The sequence below is a fragment of the Oryx dammah genome, unplaced genomic scaffold (assembly GCF_014754425.2).
Source record: "Oryx dammah isolate SB20612 unplaced genomic scaffold, SCBI_Odam_1.1 HiC_scaffold_6, whole genome shotgun sequence".
NCBI lineage: Eukaryota > Metazoa > Chordata > Mammalia > Artiodactyla > Bovidae > Oryx > Oryx dammah.
Window position 1 is genome coordinate 40,228,476 of NW_024070190.1, and position 19,915 is coordinate 40,248,390.

Genomic DNA, 19,915 nt, shown 5'->3' on the forward strand with positions numbered 1-19,915 from the left:
CCAACACTGAGAAAAGGTGTAGTGAAAACTTAATGTTTGCTTAAGTATTTATTAGTTAGATGTTTTAAATGATGGCAATGTAATAGCATGAAAAGAGTGCTAAGAGGAAAACTGCCTGGCAGTCTAGTGGTTAGGGCTCGCTGTGCTTTCTCTGCAGGGGCCTGGGTTCAGTCCCTGGTTGGGGAACTGTCATCCCAAAAGCTGTGTTGCAGGCCAAAAAAGAAAGAGAAAAAGAGTACTAAGTGAAATGAGCAACTGATAAAGCATATGTTCCTTAAAACTTGGTAACATATACATACTTGTGGAAAAAAGGCCAAAAGGGCACATGCTTAACTGACTGAGTTCATGCTTAGAACTATGAGATCCTTTTCTACACTCAATTCTTTTGTTTTCCAAATTATTCTCTAATCTCAACATGGGGAAAATTCTGAAAGAGATGGGAATACCAGATCACCTGACCTGCCTCCTGAGAAAACTGTGGAGGTCAAGAACCAACAATTAGAACTGGACATGGAACAACAGACTGGTTCCAAATCTGGAAAGGAGTACATCAAGGCTGTATGTTGTCACCCTGCTTATTTAACTTATATGCAGAGTACCTCATGCCAAATGCCAGGCTGGATGAAGCACAAGCTGAAATCAAGATTGCCAGGAAAAATATCAATAACCTCAGATGTGCAGATGACATCACCCTAAGGGCAGAAAGTGAGGAGGAACTAAAGAACCTCTTGATGAAAGTGAAAGAGGACATTGAAAAAGCTGGCTTATAACTCAACATTCAGAAAACTAAGATCATGGCATCCGGTCCCATCACTTCATGGTAGATAGATGGGGAAACAATGGAAACAGTGACAGACTTTATTTTCTTGGGCTCCAAAATCACTGCAGATAGTGACTGCAGCCATGAAATTAAAAGATGCTTGCTCCTTGGAAGAAAAGCTGCTGCTGCTGCTAAGTCACTTCAGTCATGTCCAACTCAGTGTGACCCCATAGACAGCAGCCCACCAGACCCCCCTGTCCCTGGGATTCTCCAGGCAAGAACACTGGAGTGGGTCGCCATTTCCTTCTCCAATGCATGAAAGTGAAAAACTATGTATGACCAGTCTAAACAGCATATTAAAAAGCCAAGACATTACTTTGCCAACAAAGGTCCATCTAGTCTAAGCTGATTTTTTCAGTAGTCATGTGTGGCTATGTGAGTAGACTATAAAGAAAGCTGAGCACCAAAGAATTGATGCTTTTGAACTGTGGTGTTGGGGAAGACTCTTGAGAGTCCCTTGGACTGCAAGGAGATCAAACCAGTCAATCCTAAAGGAAATCAACCCTGCATATTCATTGAAAGGACTGATGTTGAAGCTGAAACTCCAATACTGTGGCCACCTGATGTAGAGAACTGACTCATTGGAAAAGACCCTGATGCTGGGGAAGATTGAAGCCAGAAGAAGGTGACGACAGAGGATGAGATAGTTGGATGGCGTCACTGACTCGATGGACATGAGTTTTAGCAAGCTCCTGGAGTTGATGATGGACAGGGAGGACTGGTGCGCTGCAGTCAGTGGGGTCACAAAGAGTCAGACACAACTGAGCGACTGAACTGAACTGAAAATAATACATTATTTATAAGGAAAACTAATTTTTTCTAGAAACAGGATCCAATATGTGTTTTGTATGGTTCAGTTTATTTTTAATTCCTAGTTTACACTTTCTACATTTAAATATTTTTTCTTGACAGACATACTAGTGACAAAATAATTAAACTGAAAAGCTATTAATATCAGTGTTTTTTCATTGTCTGAAATGCTCTTTTTCAAAAAGAAAGTGAAAGTGAAGTTGCTCAGTCGTGTCCGACTCTTTGGAGACCCCATGGACTGTAGCCTACCAGGCTCCTCTGTCCATGGGATTTTCCAGGCAAGAGTACTGGAGTGGATTGCCATTTCCTTCTCCAGGGGATCTTCCCAATCCAGGGATCGAACCCGGGTCTCCTGCATTGTAGACAGACGCTTTACCGTCTGAGCCACCTGTTTTTCAGAAGTTATCTTTAAAAGCTCCTTTATGTTGAAATTGTTTACCTAGTTCTGTTTGATAGGTGCTTGTTCTTTTTGATAATTGAAATGTGTCTTCGGTTTCCTCCATTTTACGTTCAAAGTTTAAAGCTTTATTCAGCAGATCGCAAGACACTTTGCTCTCTGCTACCTCATGTCAACAAGCATGAAGAAAACATGGTTCTTTTACACCATATTACATAGTAAAAGTCATTCATTCAGATATGAATTAAGAAATCTTGTTTCTAGTTGCAAGGTTTCTACAGGTATTTTGACAGAAGTCACTTAATCTCCCTGAATGTCCATTTCTTCATCTGTAAAAATGAGAACCTTAGTCACTAAAGTTCCATTTCTGTTTTAACAGCTGTTTTTCTTGTATTTGATTTCCTCATTTTCATTTTACCCCCTCTGATTTGAAAATCCACCTTTATTTTACCCTAAATTCCCATACTTACCTGAAACTATTTTGGGACTTTTTAAACAATCCATTGATTATTATTTATGTGTGTTGTGTTCCAGTTTCACCTTGTTGTATTAATTAAAGCATTAAAAATGTGTTGTATCTTTTATGGCTAGTTCCATATCATTGATTTGTATTTATTCTTTTCTTTTCTTTCCAGAACTTGTCTGATTATATTTTCCATAAATTTGGTGTGTTTGCTTCCAAAATGTTCTTGATATTTTTATCAGTCATATTAAAATTATGGAATAGTTTTTTTTTTTAATTATTGACAGAGGTTTAAAGGAAAAATATCAGGTATTCAGAATATTATAATATGAGCAAGGGAACCAAAGTAAATCATCAAACATCACTGTATTAATGAATTTTGAGGTAACTATTTCTAAAATTATAGTGAGAATATTTCTAGTGGTTTTGAAAGAAGCATGAAAACTTAGCATTTAATTCTAGTTATTTTTGGTTTTATGTGGTTACAGGGTATATCTGTGTCCTCCAGTAGTATATAAAATATAAAAAATATAAAATATAAATAATATAAAAAATATAAAAGCTATAAAATACAGGTTAGAGTAAGATGAAAATTTAGGTCTAAAAATCTATCGCTGTAAGTTTCCATTTTACTTCTGGCTGCACTGGATCTTCATCGCTTCACACAGGCTTTCTTCCGCTGCGGCGAGTGGCAGCTCCTCTGATGGTGGGGTGCCACGTGCTTCTCCTTGCGGCTGGCTCCTCTTGGTCTAGGTTCTGGGCTTCAGCAGTTGCAGTGCTCAGTAGTTGTGGTCCATGGGCTTGATTGTCCCATGGCATGTGGAATCTTCCCAGACCAGGGATTGAGTCCATGTCACCTGCATTTGACAGGTGGATTCTTGACCATTTGACCCTCAGGGAAGTCCTGGAATTATTTATTAATGGAAAGAAAAATTAGTTACCTTAATGGCATACACCCATGAAGTTGTAGAGGAGGAGGAGGAGGACAGTCAGACCTCCCTACTTGTGTTTTCTACATATGAGGAGTCAATCAACCATGGATGAAAAATTTCAGAAGAAAAAATACCAAAAGATTCTCAAAAGCAAAACTTGAATTTTCCTTGTGCCTATCAACAATTTTGGGGACTTTCTTGGTGGTTCAGACAGTAAAGAATCTGCCTGCGAGATAGGAGACCCCAGGTTTGATCCCTGGGTTGGGAAGATCCCCTGGAGAAAGGAATGGCAGCCCACTCTAGTATTTTTGCCTGGAGAATTACTTGGACAGAGGAGGCTGGCAGGCTTACAGTCTATTTGGTTGCAAAGAGTTGAACATGACTGGGTCACTAAAGCTGTCAACTATTTACATAATATTTATGTTATGTTAGGTATTATAAGTAATCTAGAGATGACTTAAAGTATATGGGAGGGTTATATGCAAACATTATTCTATTTCATGTAAGAAACTTGAGCCTTGAAAGATTTTGATGTCCTCCTAGACCCTGAAACCAATTCCTTGCCATTACAGAGGAATGATTGTAAGTGAAACCTCATGATATTGGGAAGAAAAAAGATTGATCAGGGAGATTCTTAAAGAGAAGCCATAGATAGGAGAAGCAGATAAAACTACTACTCCAGTTAGAGTATGTGCTTTATTAGTACTCAGAAGGACTAGAAGGAGAAGATAAAAGGACACTGAATTCAGCCATAATGCTTATTGAAACACAGAGACTGTTTGTATAGTGCTTTTGTGTTCTCAGCAGTGATTTTTCTTAGTCAACTATATGTCATAAAAATTATGATAAATATTTACAGAGTTAAATGAACACATTCTGTTGTTGCATAACTTTCCTCTTACGACTGGGGCACTTTACCCAGGATATAATGAAGAAGGGAGGGAAAGGTGCACTAATTCGAGACATTGCACACATATTGGTTGATTGAATGTCCTGCATGCTTAGGGGAGAAAAGAGAGTTTAAAATCAGTGTTAGGTCTGTATCATCTGGAAATCCTGGAACTTCATGGTCTGTTGAAGTGTACCATGCTACACCGCCTTTGCAGTGCCTGGAATATCTACATAGATATATTAATGTGAAGATGTTAGTCACTAGGGTAATAACCACAATGCAACAGTTACGCATTTGATTATATATTTTATAGATTAATAGGACAATAGGACATTGAAAAGTATTTTCCTCAGTCTAATCAGCTTCAGATAAGGCGATATCAAGTTCAAATCATTTTTAAATTACTATTGTTTCTCTTATTTTCCTATCCTTGTGTCTGAAAAAGTACTTAAAATGCTAAAGCACTGAAACTTAGAGGTTTTTGGTGTTTTGTACAGTCTGTATACTTTGAGAAATCCACTTGTTTGTTTAGATTTCTGTATCTGTAAAGATGAGGGGTTTCTTTCTTGGTTCAAAATAAATGATACCAAAATGCTAGTTTAACTCTTAATTATATGTATAAAGGTTCTACAATTATTGGAAGGAACAGATTTTCTTCAGATAGCCATACAGTATTGCCTTCCTTTTAGCCTCTGTTTACTTTCTCACCTCTGTTGATTTATTCAGCTTGTAACCTAGAAACCAGCTAAAAAGGAAGGAAGTCAGAGATGTGTATTTCTGGGCAGTAACTGGAGTAGTTTCCTCTTCCTCTAGCCTGGTTTTAGCTGCCAGAAAAGACCTTTTACCCAACCGAAAAAAAAAAGAGAAAAAAAAATTTTAACTCTTCAACTTCCTTCCTTAATGCATTAAGGAAGGTATAAGCCACAAGAAGAGCCAGTTTAAAGAATTAAAATGCTGCTCTCCTCAAATTTGTGTTTTTTGCCGTCTGCAAGGTGATATTTAATACCATCTCTTACAAGTTGTAAGAACGAGAGAATTTAAGGAGATATGTTGTAAAAGCTAAGCAACTTACGCTTGCTACCAAATGCTTTCTCAGTATTGCTACTTCAGTATTTTAGAAATTTGTCAGTGTACCAGACCGAACATACATTTATATATTTATAAAAATATTTGGGTTACTTGCCCAAGCATGTCCAACTCTTTGCACCCCTATGGACTGTAGCCTACTAGACTCCTCTGCCCATGAGATTTCCGAAGCAGGGATACTGTAGTTGGTTGCAGTTCCCTTCTCCAGGGGATCTTCGTGACCCAGGGATTGAACCCCCTGGTCTCTTGTATTGCAGGTGGATTCTTTACCACCTGAGCTACCAACGAAGCCCTATAAAAATATTTATCAAGCCCAATTTAAACATTAGGAAGATACTTAAGGTTTTCAGCTAGTTGCACTTGTAACCTTTATTTATTTCCATTAAGAATGAACTATGTCACAAAGAGTCAGACAGGACTTAGCCACTAAACAACAAAAATGTAGTATTTATGGTAATGGAAAAATATCTAACTTTAATGTAACCGTGATGTATGAAATAAAAATGAGTGGTTTTTCAGTACTGATGTTATTTTAATTTTATAAAATTATTAAATTGTGTATCACTAGCAATATATAAATACTGTGGCAGTTGTTAAGTATAGTTCTTAAGGCTACTTGATTTTGTAGGAGACATAGTATTTGAGGAACATTTTTTTAAGTTAATAACAACATAGTCAAATCTGAAATTTATGTGAGATTATAAAATGCATCTTGTGAAATATTTAACTCATTCTCTAATATACAGTAAACTATAGAAAAGTAGTATGACATGTTTTAAAATTTGATAGTTTATAATATAATGTAATAACCTGAATCAAATATTTGCTGTTTGTTTTGGGCTCAGAATAAAGCTGCCATATTACTCCAGTTGTTTTTTTTGGTAACTTATATTACACTGAATTCTTTTAATTCCATACATGTTTTATGATCACATCTTAAGTAATTATGAAATGAAATACTGGTATTCTATATGTAATTTAATATTCACTTGACTCATTATTAAAAAGTACTTTGTTCTAAAGTTACATTTCATTTCTATTACTGTTCTAAAACTGAGTTTTACTAATATTTTTAAAATAATCACTATTCCTCTCTTTCATCTTTAAAACAAATGGATTGAGATTTTCATAAGTACAATGCATAATAGACTAAATTTAAAATATCTTTTTTTCTAGTAGTTAACGTAATGTTTTTTATGAAATGAAGCTGATACATCTGGAATAGATTTAAAGGGACAGGGCACTGGCTGGGAATTGGAAGTTTTTCTCTTAAGACAATTTGATAAATTGGTTGTGTGGTATTAAAATCAGTAAATTTTTAGATTTATTGAAATTGCAATACCTAACATTGGGACAAATTTAAAACAAAAGGCCATTCACACACATCATTAAAAATAGGTGAATGTTTTCTTGTACTGGGAGATATCTGACATTCTTTCTTCATATTCAGTGTGTTTATTACACATACAGCACAGATCTCAGTTCAGACTAATCACGTGTCAGATGCTGAATAGCCATCTGTAGCTATTAAAGGTTTTTATAACTATGAACTATTTAAATTATTCTTAAAAATAATAAAAATGTTCAGGAATATTTTTTAATCTGCCAAAATAAATATTACCAGTTAGTTTTTCTTTTGAGTAAAGTGTTGGTGTGGTTGTTGGTTATGTCATTTGATTTCACTTAGATTATTACCCCAGAAATGTTTTAAACTGTTTTCCCCCCTGTGTTTTTTAAAATATCAGTGTATTTCCAATGAAGAATGAGTAAAAGTAAATTCTTTACTTGAAAACACACTAGAAAGTATTCTTAATAGGTTTAAAGTTACATTTTCCTTTTGCCCAGTTGAGAGATATTTACGTATTACTTGTTTTTTGCACTTTCTCACCTTGGTGAATCTGTAAAGCAGAAACTTTGCATTTGCATTTGCCTTCTGAAGGAGACAGTAAACTTGAGCTCTCAGTCTCGCCACTAGTCTGTCTTTGTCTGTTGTTAAAATTATGAGCCAGTCTCTATGGCGCAGCCAAATGAGTAATCACCAGTAATGTGACTCGTGCTGGAAGTGACTCCATCAGCACCTGTGACGGAGGATTAGTTACAGTTTACAGAGCACCGCCTCTTCCCTTCTCTCAGTGTGCCCTAAGCCAAGTAGTCGTTCTCATTTGGGTGTCTGCGCTGTTGGAAGCTACTGCAGTGTGTTTCCACACAGACAGAGTACAGTGGGAAAAGGCTTTCTCTAGCTGATGGATGGCTGCTCTCTCTATTTGGAGTATCTTACTGGTTATGTAAGCGACCTCGGGAGAAATTATCCTGACCCAGATCGGAGGGTGCAGTAGAGCTTCAGCTGCAGGATTTCTTGGTCGTTAACACCACAGTGCCGATGACAAAGAGCGAGTTGTAATCCTCGTCACTGCCAGGACTGAGCCAGAGCAGACAGAAGATCGTCATTTGCTCGTCGGAGACTTGTTAGGTTACAGCCTCTGCTTCGTTCTGTGGTCTTGGCTTTTCTTACTATACAATGACGACGCTGCAAGTGAGCTCAGAAATGCTTGGTTTGAGAGCCGTTTGCCTGTGATTTTTGAAGACTTAAGAATTATTGAGGCTAGATTTAAAAAAAAATACTGCTCAAGAACAAAATGGAAATGTCAGCTATACTTCTTGACCTTTAAAGCCTTGTCGTGGATATCAGAGATTTAAAGATACTTTAAAATTCTCAAGAACAAAGTACGGTTTGTATTTTTCTGCTTCCTTTTTCTTTTGTCTTAATTTACATTTGGTTTTGCTTCTCGATTTTAGGAATTAAGGTCACTATCTTTTTCAGGTTCAGCTTTCGTGGTCTTAGTTTTTTAGAATTTTTAATGATTTCATTTGTTTAGAGAGAGATTTATCGTGTCGGTAGTAATTTCATAACACTGTACGATAAAAAAACAAGCTCAGTTGTTTAAAGTATTATAGCAGAAATGTTTTGGGTTAGGGTTTTAGAATATAATGTTTCAAGGGAAGTAGGGGTATTTGTTTTGTGAGGGTTTTTTCTGTCTGTATGCTTGTCCCCACCCCCAACTTGTTTTCTAACAGTATCGTGTTTTTCAATAGACCTGCTTGGGTGGGAATTTGGACTTTGTTCTTTCGAGTCACTCCAATCTTTTTTTTTTTTTAAAGACTAAACCTTGACTTCTAAAATGTATCTTAGATTGTTTTCTGCTTTAGTATTTCGAGATTTATATCAGATTTTTGTAGTTTATGAGCCTAATTTTTTTCACTTGGAAAAGAAATTGTTAAATGTTAACTGGAGATTGTTAGAAACTTGGACTGTAGACATAAACCTTGTGAATTTCCAGTCAAATGTTAAATGGTGAGCTTTAACATGGTTTGTTTGAGCAGCTGAGTTATGTTTGAGGACTGTAGCTGATTTATTTTAAAAATGTTTTTCGAGGAGGGCTCATCTGTTCGCCTCTTCCTCATGTGAATGGAATGTGGTGCAGCATGGAGCCCCAAACAGGATACAGTTGTTCTAAGCATTCTTCCTATAGCGTGGTAGGCCCTAGTAGAAATGCAGGCTCTCTACTAAGTATTTATTTGACTTTATACTATTTTTAAAGTGCAGTTAACAAAGACAAAGGACCTTAAACGAACTCTCAGTCCATTAATGAAATTGAAAAAGTGTTTTGTTTAGTTGGCAATTTTAATTTGGATTTTCAAAGACTTTTTTCAGCGTTAGAATGAAGTCATTTTGTGATTAGGGTCACATTCTACTGAGACTTTCATCTGATGGTAGCTTGTAGCTTCCCCTTACGCTGTGGAAGTTCCTCATAGAATGGTATATCTTTAGAGTCTTGAATTACTTAGCTATGCATGAGTTCTAGTTTCTTTGCATTCCAGTGCACCTAGACCCGTGAAATACTTACTACAGATTCATCCAGAATCTGTAGGATTCATTCACTTTTATTTAAATATTTGTTTCTATTTTTAAGCTAATGTCTTTAAAGTGGATGTTTTTGACTTGGATACAAAAATTATTAATGGTTACATCATTGATTTGCCACTTTAGGGAATTAGGATGTGTTTTAACTCAGTTTTATATGTTGTTAGTCTTTAATTTTTCAGTAAAGTAGGAACAGTCGCACATTTTTAGGGTTGCTTGTTTAATACATATTGAAACATTTCTTTAACAAGTACTATAAAAGTATTTATCGGCACTTGGGAACATATTTGTAGTTTAAGAGTAATTGCACATTTTAAAATTTGCAAGTCCTTGTCCTATTTGCTACTTAAGAAGCATGGTGTACTTTTGACTTCCATTTGTACATGGTTATTATAAATACTCATGCATCAGAAACAGACCATTATAAACTAGTCTTTTAACATTTCTGATAGCTAGATTCTACCAGTGGCTTTCAGTTCGATACCCTAAAATGAGAAATTTTTATTATTTTAGCCTGGAAACTAAATTTTTTTTTCTCAGTAATTTAAATTATGATAAATTGGCCTATTGAAATTTACCCTTAGATCTCTGACTTACCTTAAAAAGCAGAGTTCTGAGAGGTTCTCTTCACAGGAATGTTTTTCATATTATAAAATGACTAGGTCTCATAGGAAATGCAAACCACCTGTATTATTTGCCTAAGAAAGAGGCACTCGGAGTGGAGAAGTTTACTTTTTTTCCCAGTCCTCCTTAATTGAATCTGTATAATAGGCATTTAGGTAGTACCTTTTGTGGGCCTTTTTAAAACCTTCCCAAGTTGACCTGATTTGGTACTTTTTAGAAAAAAATAAGAGCATTTGATAAAGTTCAGGGATTTAAAGTTCTCTTGAGAAGCTGCCAGTGTTTTCTAATTTTTTTGCTAAAAATTAAACATTTAATTTGAGAATGTTACATATTTCTCGTAAAGAATTTAGTTATGGTAAATGGAAAGTGTCAGATGGCCACAGAAGCAGGAGATAGCTAAATAATAGGGAAATACCTGTTTTGAAAATGTAACTTCCCACACAAAAAAAATACTTTTGATACATAAAAGGTTAGCCCTAGAACATGGGAAGGAGGATATTACTGTGATTAGGTTTTCTAATCATAAGGAACTGAAAGTAAATTGGAAATGTAAGATAATTTTTTTATGTTCATTTATGAACAGATACATCATTTATTAGTTCATGAAGTAAATAGTATAGGAATAAAGCATGTTTAAAATGCTTATTTATTCTCTTGTGTTTTCAGCTTTTTCAAAACGTAGACTCCTGATGAAAGCTTTAAAGATAATTTCTTAAATAGAGAAGTTAACTGTTTAAGAGCCATTCTGAATTAAAAATTTTGAAAGGTTTTTCAGCAGAGTGTTTAGTTATGATTAGCAAGATGTTAGATTTTTTGAAGACATAAATAAGAGGGAATTACAATGGCTTTGTATCTCCTGGAGATTTCTACTGTCTGCAGAAATCTTTGGTTTACATCCAAACGGTCGCACAAGTTGCGTGTAGCAAGAAAGATTTCCCTTTGTGATACAAGTACTTCAGAAACCGAGTTGCTTTTTTATTTCATTTTCCAAACTTATATTCTTTAATAGTAAAGTCACTATGTTTTTAAAACAGTAGAATATTGTTTTCATTTGTAAGTTTTAAAACACTATCATGGATATAATATCCTTGGCTTTTATTCAGATTGCTTCTACTTTGAAAATAATTAGGATAGTCATAAAAAGTGCATACCTAGTACCTTTATTTCCTTCCTTCCTTTTCCTCTCTTGCCTCCTTCACTCCCACCTCCTGCCTAGAATACGAGTAAATTCATTTCTGTAAAAGTTGTCTTCAAATGACTATGGATTTGCTCAGTTCACCCCACTACCACCGCGTGCCCCCTTGTTTTGTTCTGTTTTATAATCGTGGAAATCTGGAGAGAGTTTACTGGAAGGTGATGGTGAGTTCTGTGTAATAGTTTTTACCTCCCTCTTCTTTTCCTGTGCCCTTCCCCCAGTACTGCTGTTACTGAAGCAGCTGGATTTTTATTTGTGCTTGGGGCAGGGGCGGGGGTAAGTAGTACATGGGTGGAGTTAAAAGACCAGATGCATCCTGATCATTTAAAATCCTTGATGTGAATGAGCTACACATGTAAGTGAACTACACATATAAATCATAACTACTCTGTTTTGTAAAGAATAATACTTAACAATATTTTAAAAGAGTTGGGATAATAACCTCTCCTACCCAGTTTGCTTTTTTGGGAACAATTTCTCTTTCTTTAGATTAGGAATTTTTATACATATGTATATTTGATTATATCCTTTTCAACAACTGGGATTTATTAATAGACTGGGATTTTTTTCAAATTATTTCTTAAAATCTACTTAATTTCCTTTTAATAATACAAAATACTCCAGATAAAAGCATCACTTTAGATTATGAAAACTGATATTAATTGGTAGCTAAAATCATTATGATAATGACTTTAATACACTGTGTTTATATATACCCCTTCACATGTTGAGGATAAAACCCAGAAAATAACCATTAGAATTTTTTTTTTCTCTTACCAGACTTTCAAACCCCTGGTTGAAAAAAGTGTACCCAGTTCAATCACTGCAGTAGAATTCCTTGTAGATAAACAACTGGATTTTTTAACTGAAGATAGTGCCTTTCAGCCCTACCAGGTAAGAAATTTCAGGTCGCTTTAAAAAATTACCTATTCATTAAGGTTCGTTGATATTCAGATATTCTTTTGAATATTTAAGTTTAGCTTTCTAGCTAACATCAAGGTATATAAGAAACTTAATGCATTTGATAAAGTTTGACTATAGGGTAAATGATTGATCTATCCAGTCAGTACACACAGAGAACTTGCTGTGAGCCAGGCAGCATCTTGTGGCTGTGCATGCGCAAGTGAGCAAAATAGAAGTCTCTGCCATTCAAATGATGTTCATTGTTAGACAGTAACTGGTTAGACATTAGTATAAGTTATCTTCGTCTCCAGCTCTGAAGGTTAAGATTTGGGTCAATTTATGTAATTAAATGAGATTAGTATTCACTATATACATGCATATCAGTTTAGCATAATAGTAGTTCATTTTCTTTTTAAGTGGTAATTTTCCTTTTAGATTGTCATAAGTTGAATTGTTCAGTTTCTAGATTTTAATTCCCAGTTGTTGCAATTTAAATACAAAACTTAATTGGAAAAACGTTTTCTAGCTGGTTTTTGGATTTAAATCATGTAAAGAAACTCATATCAAAAGGAGTAAGCTAAATGTTTTTAAAATCTCTAGTTATGTTTTATCAGTTAATTTTTGAAAGGTAAAGATTAAAATGCACAGCAGTTTGTTTTCTTTGTATATTTGAATTTTAGATTTAATTATATCAGTATTTTATAGGTTTCTTTTCCTTAAATGTTTAAGATAACATAGTAAGTACATTGAAAGAAAGTATAACTGGACTAGTTTGACTTGATTTTTAAAATGAAGCTGAAAGTCCATATTCCTGTTTCATTTCAGAATAGTTACTGATTTCAAAAGTAAAATATAGAGGCATTGTTTCCATGGAAAGAACAAGAGCTTGAGTTAATGAGCAGTGGTTGGTTGTATGTGAGGTTATAATACTTAGGGAATTAGTAGTTAGGCTCTTCTTTTATTAGATCTCCCAAAAGTAGATGATAATTCCCTTAGTTAAATGTTATTTTTTTCTTTGAAGTCTGCATGGATGTGCTTTTGTCTTTACACATTATTTTTCATAGTTCATTAAATGGCCTCATTTTTGTACTGTTATTTGATTATGGTATTTACAGCTAAAAATTTATAACAAGTTATAGTTTAATATTGGAGGTGTTAGAGCTTTTCCCTCGGGTTTTATTTTGTTTTGGTTTTAGTTGTGATTGCCATTTTGCTAGCTTATAGTCTTACTGTAATTTGTCTCATTTCTAACAGTCTTTTTGTGGGAATTAGACTAGGTGAAATCAAAGGAACCTTCCAACTTAGCATTTTAATTCTGTGGTTTCTGATTAGCACTATAGAAGTTACAGCTTGGGTTTGATTTAGAGAACTGAAATCATTATGTAGAAATTACTTTTAAAAATAAACTCTTGCCAGGTGGCCTAAAACTCTACAACATGTTTATTAAAATTGTAATGATTAAAAGAATGTACTAACATATTACACAGGGGTTTTCATACACATTTTAAAACTGTTTTAGATTCTGACAATTTTATTATTTTTATTAGAAATAAAAACATAAGAGCTAAAGTCTTGTTTGATTTGGTGATTTGTATGATTATCTTTGTTAGCTATGTATCTTCCTTTTGCTAGTATACGTAAGTTGCTCTCTGGCCTAGAAGGATATAATGTCTTCCATAGGTGATATTATTCACTTGACATTTTAACCGTTTGTGTTTCATAAATAATGTGAATTTTAGTTTTAAGGAATTACACTAACAGCACTTGATTTAGGATCCAGCATACCTTAATTTTAGTGTTTCTTAAGTGTTTTTGAAGGAATAAATGATATACAATAAAGCTTATTGTAGCGTTTTAATTTCTGTATTTCATGTTTTTAAAACAGGTTTAAAATATAAAAATACTTACTCCAGTATGTAAATTATAGGCACCTACTGTAATATTTTCAATGAAAATTTACTCCAGAGACTGAAGATGGCTCAGTCTAGGTTTTCAAATTTATTTATTTAAATGAATTTATAAAATATATAGTCCACATAAGGAAAGACTTTTAGAGTTCATGTAATTAGAGTAGCTTTATCCCAGAATGCCTTTCTCTAACCAGTTGTCCAAACAGTACATTAAATTCCTTGGCATGTTAAACATGGCAGCTGTTCCTGGCATAGATTTTGTAAATAGTGCCTTGACATATCTTAACCTTAGAGTAACCTTATGTAAGTCAAAGGGAGTTAGGGGAAAATTAAGTTTTTTAAATGATCTCCCTGTTTTTTCTCACTTATTTAAATTTCAAGAGGCAGTTTCTTCTGAATCTGGGTATTAATTATCCATTGTAGAGTTCTTAAGTAGGGCAGGTTAAAACTTTGGAAATGGCTTTTCTGTATTAGGTGATGAGTAAGTACGCTTAAGTTTTGTTTGAAAAATTCCAAATGATGCTTCACTGTGAATCTATTTAAATAGTTTTATAGTGGGAATTCCTGTTCACCATCTTTTTCCTTGAGTTCTCATCTCAGCATTTTATTCTGTAGTAGAATGCTCCCGTAAGTTAACTTTTAGTTGTACAGCCCTATTTAATATATCACAATAATATATATTGTAAGATAATGATTAGAAAACTGATGACTCAAAATTAATACACATCTTTTCTGATGACTCACTTTTAGGTTATTGGTTTGAATCCTACATTTATCTCTCTGAATAATTTCAGTGTATTGAGTATCAGATGGCATGTATTAATTTAGTTGATTTGGTCATTTTTTAAAGTGACTTGTGGTTGGTTAATCAGGGTGCAACCATCATTGATCATAGTTTTCAATATTTTAGAAAGAATACTGAATGAGGAGAGAAATCAGCGTCTTATATACAGTATAATGAAGGCATGTTAATACATTTTTGAAGCAGTGTACCATGGTATTGTTAATTCTGTGTTTTCCTTCCTTTTGCACAGAAATGAGTTTCTGCTTCCTCCTTTCAGACTTCCTGATTCAGGCCTGCTGCAGTTAACTTTCTTTGAAGTAAAGGGGGAAGGGAAAAAGAGAGGAAGTAGGAGGAAACTCTTTAGATTCTACTATGGCTGGGAAGGAGGAGGGAAAAATTATTTGTTTTTAAAGATACTTTTTATAGTTTTGGGTTTTTTTTTTTAATTACTATGATTTCTATGTATGATTGCCTTTGGAGGATGAGTAGAGAAGTTTTTAAAACTTTCCACTAAAATTTGAAGTTTTGATCAAACGTAAAAGAACAGTTTGATAATGAAATATGAACATTGAACTTTTAGCATGATTTTGAAATCATCTTGTCCTGGATTTTGGCTTCTGGCCATGCACACACCTGCAATAAAGGAATAATAATACAAAGGGCAGTGGTGAAAACCATTCAAGATTTGAAGCAGAATGTGCTTGCTTTTAATTACTCTCTATGTCTATCTTTATATATTAAAATTCATTGTAGTAATGAGGTGAGGTATTTTCCCTAGAATAAAGTAGAATCATCCTAGACCTGAAGGAATAATCCTATCTGAAGTTCTTGGTCATTCTAATCTGCTAAAAGTTCAGAGATAAGACTACTAATACTTTATTTTCTATTATCACAAAATACAGGCATTGAACACTTTACTAAGTATTTGATATGGTACTGTTGGGCTGTGAATCGCTGGTTGAAGGGAATGCCTGGAGCAAACCTAAGTATTTTCTTCGTTCTTAGACTAAAGATTGATTAAAGACTTGAGCAAAGTCTTAAAATATTTTGTTAATGAAAGTGTCTGAACTGTGTCAGCTCTGTTTATCATTACTATATTCCTTCAGTGAGAAAGTTGTTTTTTGTCACAGTCTGTTTTGAACCACAATTTTCCATTATTGATTATATAAATTCATTGTCCACAGTTTAAGAATATCCCTAAGTTAGTTGTTGCTCAACACATCTGGTTTACTAAAAATAGCTTGAATGATTGCCCAGGATAAGTTACCAGTAGTTTAAAGAGTGGAATGTACCAGAGACATGTATTTTTCCTTCTTATATTTTTGTTATTTGGAATTGAGATGAATTTGAGGGAGGTAAAATTTAGCCTCCAGACAGCCTAGGTAAACAATTAACTAGTTCTTTGGTTGTCACCAACCAAATGTTATATTTTGTTAAGTATTTGACATAAGTGAGCCACTGACAAGTTTGAAAGTCTTGGTGGTGGTAATTTGACTTATATGCAGATTTATTCCCCAGGGTACTGTAATGATATTGCTAATAGTTTAGAGAAGGGAGTAAACAGAACTTTATTGTTAATATTGCTTTGGTGAGTGGAGAAAAGACTTAACTTTTTCACACTTTTCTTTACTCTCATTTCAATTTGTAGTATAAATATATTACTTTAGAGCATTTTTAAACTAACATTCCAGTAGAGGAAATGAGAATTTGACCTAGTACAGGATTTATTCCTAGTCCCAGAATTCCTCTCAGATTTATTCTTTCTGGTGTCAAATTACTGCTCCCTCATAATTTTACTAAATAAAAGAAAAAAAAAATAACAGACTTTCAGAAACTGCCTAGCAAACTATTGTTTTATTTTTATGATAGAAATTAGTGGGAGTTTTGTTATTGTTTTTATAATGATAACTAAACTTTTTATTGAGAAACAGATATTCATAAGAAACACATATTAGGATAAGGGAGTGGCGTGCACTCACATTCCCACCTTCAAGAATGAGGGCCTCTGCCCTTGAGTTGAGATGGGAGAAACAGGCCTAGAGCAGGAGAGAGAGGGCCTGGAGCTCTTTGTGTCCTACTTACTGTTAGCTCACTTGATGTTTTTTTGTGTATTGTTTTTCCCAGAAAGGAGTCTTTAAAAGGCAATTTTATGCCCAGACTCTACTTCCCTTTGACTTACCCTTAAAACTTACCCTTAAAAAATTTTAATGTCTAGCCTTAGAAATATCCCAACTGACTTCATTCATTCAGTAGTTATTTAAATTATGTGGTTTCCCTATTCACAGCATCCTGCTTTGGTGCTTGATGGTTTTTAGAAGTTGCTGAAGGGACTTCTTTGGCAATCCAGTGATTAAAGCTTTTATTGCTTCCACTGTAGGAGGCACAGGTTCAGTCCCTGATTAGGGAACTAAGAGGCCGCATGTCACACAGTGTAGCCAAAAAAAAAAAAAAAGGTTGATGTAAGTTATAGTCCTTATTTTTTTTCAAGACCTTCATAAACCATGATGAGAGCTTAGATTTTAAAAAATTCCTTGAAATAGATTTGATTTATTCAAATCAAAGGAGCCCAAAAAATACATAGTGAAGACTTCAGGAATACAGAAGAAAGGAGAAGTCAACGGAGACTGAAATGGTATAAAGAAATCTCATGAAGAGGATGAAACTTGAGGATTCATTTGAATGGAGAGGGAAGTGAAAAGTCGGGAGAGTGAGGCAGACATTTGGCAGAAAGGATTGCATGATCAGTGATGAGTTAGGTTTAGGGGTCATTAGAATATCAGTCTAGCTAGAGAAGAGAGTTTGGTTTTAAATATAGACATCATACCAGAGAAATAAGTATTTTGGGGTCAGATAAAAGAGGAAAAGGATTGCTAAGTACAGTTACTAAGTGACTTTTATCTTGTAGGCCCTATGAATCATTGGAAGCTTTGAAGCAAGAGAATAACAAAACCAAAATTTTCTACAGCCAAATGTTATATTTTGTCCAATTAAGTATTAACAATGACATCTGGTTATTGTACTATATCAGAAGGAGCTAATTGATTGGATCTTTCGTTTTAGAGAATCAGCCTAGCTATGATTTTGAAGTCAATTCATGCAGATATTGTGTCAAATCCTAGCTTTGCCATTTGCTAGCATGTGACATTGGAAAAGCCTAAAGCAGGCTATATGCTTGGTTTCCTCATCTATAATATACTGTCCACCTCAGATTAAATGAATGACACAGTTAATAGCTTATTACTATATAGAAACCACTCAATAGAAGGTCGCTGCTATTTAGACATGCCCTAATTTCCCTTTTTGTAGATGGTGTCTTAAACCTGTGTGGTAGATATTTGAAACTCCTTTCTCTTCTTACCATATGCAACCATTGGACAGTTCTCTGCCACCATCTGCGCCTCTCTCTTGTAACAACAGTCTGTTTTCTTTGTCTTCTCTGGAACTCTCAACCACTCTTTCTGCAGCTGGTATTAGATAAACTCTTTTGGTGTTGGTACAAGCCGTGGTCACTGCATAACAGAACATGTTTGAGTAGTAGTGTTTCTTTTTCCCTCCTCTATTTTAAAAGTGTATAGGTAAGATTCCCAAGTGACGCCTGAACTCCTATTTTAAGAAAAAGATGTTAGAAAAGATGCAGAAATTGTGGTATTACTCTCCACAACAAACATATCCTTATATTTTTTTCCCTAGGGAAGGTCATAAGCTATACTTGCTGCTGATAGATATTTTTAATCTCAAAAAATATGAAGTGATATTCAGAAAGTTAAAGAATTATTTTTCTTTACTTGACTGTGAACAGACATTTGTGACCAACATTAACCTAATCAAACTAATCTCTGGCTAATGGATTTTAGTCTTAGGGATAAGAAGCATTCAACCTAAATCTAGGTTTATCTCAAAAGAGAGAAAACTAGTAAACCAGGCAATACCAGATGCAAATCAAAATTATACAAAATGGGAATAACAGGACTGTTTGGATTAGTTGCACTTTTTCTGAGAGCTTTCTATTCTTTATTTTTCTAAGAGCTTTCTATTCTTTATTTTTCTATATCAATTTCTGAATTATATTTTGACAGAGTTGAGCACGTTGTCCATTAGGCCATAAGTTTGTGTATATATTTCCCTTTTCCATTTCACTTTGCCTTCATATTATCATTTGGTTGAAATTTAAAGGTGCCTTGTTGCCATAATGTCAGTGAAATGAGAACTGTAAGATTGTAGGATATACAGTGTGCCAAGACTATAAAAAATACAGGGTCATAGTCATAGCTGTGAACTGATTGCGGGTGTAATAATGGCTTGGTAGAATCAGCATCTGTGGGCAGGCGTTGGCCTGGGGGTGGTCTAGGAGATGAGGCCAGAGCAGGAAGCTGCTATTGTGTAGTACTTGGCTTTATTCCATTTCTAGTCAAAAGTGACAGCTTGCAATAGCAGAGCCAAGCTGAAGCCTAGAAAGTAGAATGGACAATAAGAAAAGCGGAACCAGAAGCTAAAACAGAATCATTGTACTTCCTTTTTAAGCAAGCTTTTTAAAAATTTTAAATTGGTACATCATGTTTTAATATTCAGTAATTTTGCTCTCCATTCTGTATAAGTGCTGCTTTTATCTTCCACTTGCCTGGTTTTATGTTGCCATAATTGTGAAACATTAGGTCGCATGAATCAGGTATGCCAGTATGTATTGTATGCTGCTATTAAAAGAGAGTTCTTCATTTTTAAAAATTAGTTGCAAAACTTGGTGTGTTGAAAATGTATTCATGAAGTTCAGGAACATGTTATTTTGACTGAAATTTGGCCCGCATATGAGCTGTTCTGCAATATTCAGATTAAAAACATTTATAAGTCACGGTCTGCAAAAGTTCTCTCCTGGTCCCAAATCTGCTATGATCATATGCTGAAAAATCTGCCAGTCTCTTTTTAATTTTTTGTGACTGCTGTTATGAATTTAAAGTATGTGAAATTATGCTTGTAGACATCAGATTCCAAAGATTCTAAGCCATCAGTTAGTTATCATTGAGAAGAATTTCTGCCAGTCAAAATAGGTAGATACTGTTTGTTTATTCCTTTTGCCAAACTCCAGATTCTTACTAAAGCACAGCCACTTTATTTAAAATAACAATTAAAATTTAATTTCTCAGTGTGCTGTTAATATATTTATAAGGTTTAACATTTTCTAA

At 34.4% G+C, this 19,915-nt stretch overlaps 1 protein-coding gene across 5 annotated transcripts in view; it reads left to right on the plus strand.

Moving 5' to 3' along the window:
• JMJD1C (jumonji domain containing 1C) overlaps positions 1-19,915 on the plus strand; it is a 322,162-nt gene that overhangs the window by 222,713 nt on the left and 79,534 nt on the right. For 2 of the 5 annotated variants that reach the window (XM_040242284.1, XM_040242288.1), the window contains exons 1-2: positions 6,571-8,124; positions 11,922-12,035. The gene's annotated coding sequence lies outside the window, so the exon portion shown is untranslated. Of the gene's footprint in view, positions 1-6,570; positions 8,125-11,921; positions 12,036-19,915 lie in introns of those variants that run through there. The other 3 variants (XM_040242285.1, XM_040242287.1, XM_040242286.1) reach the window with 2 other exon arrangements.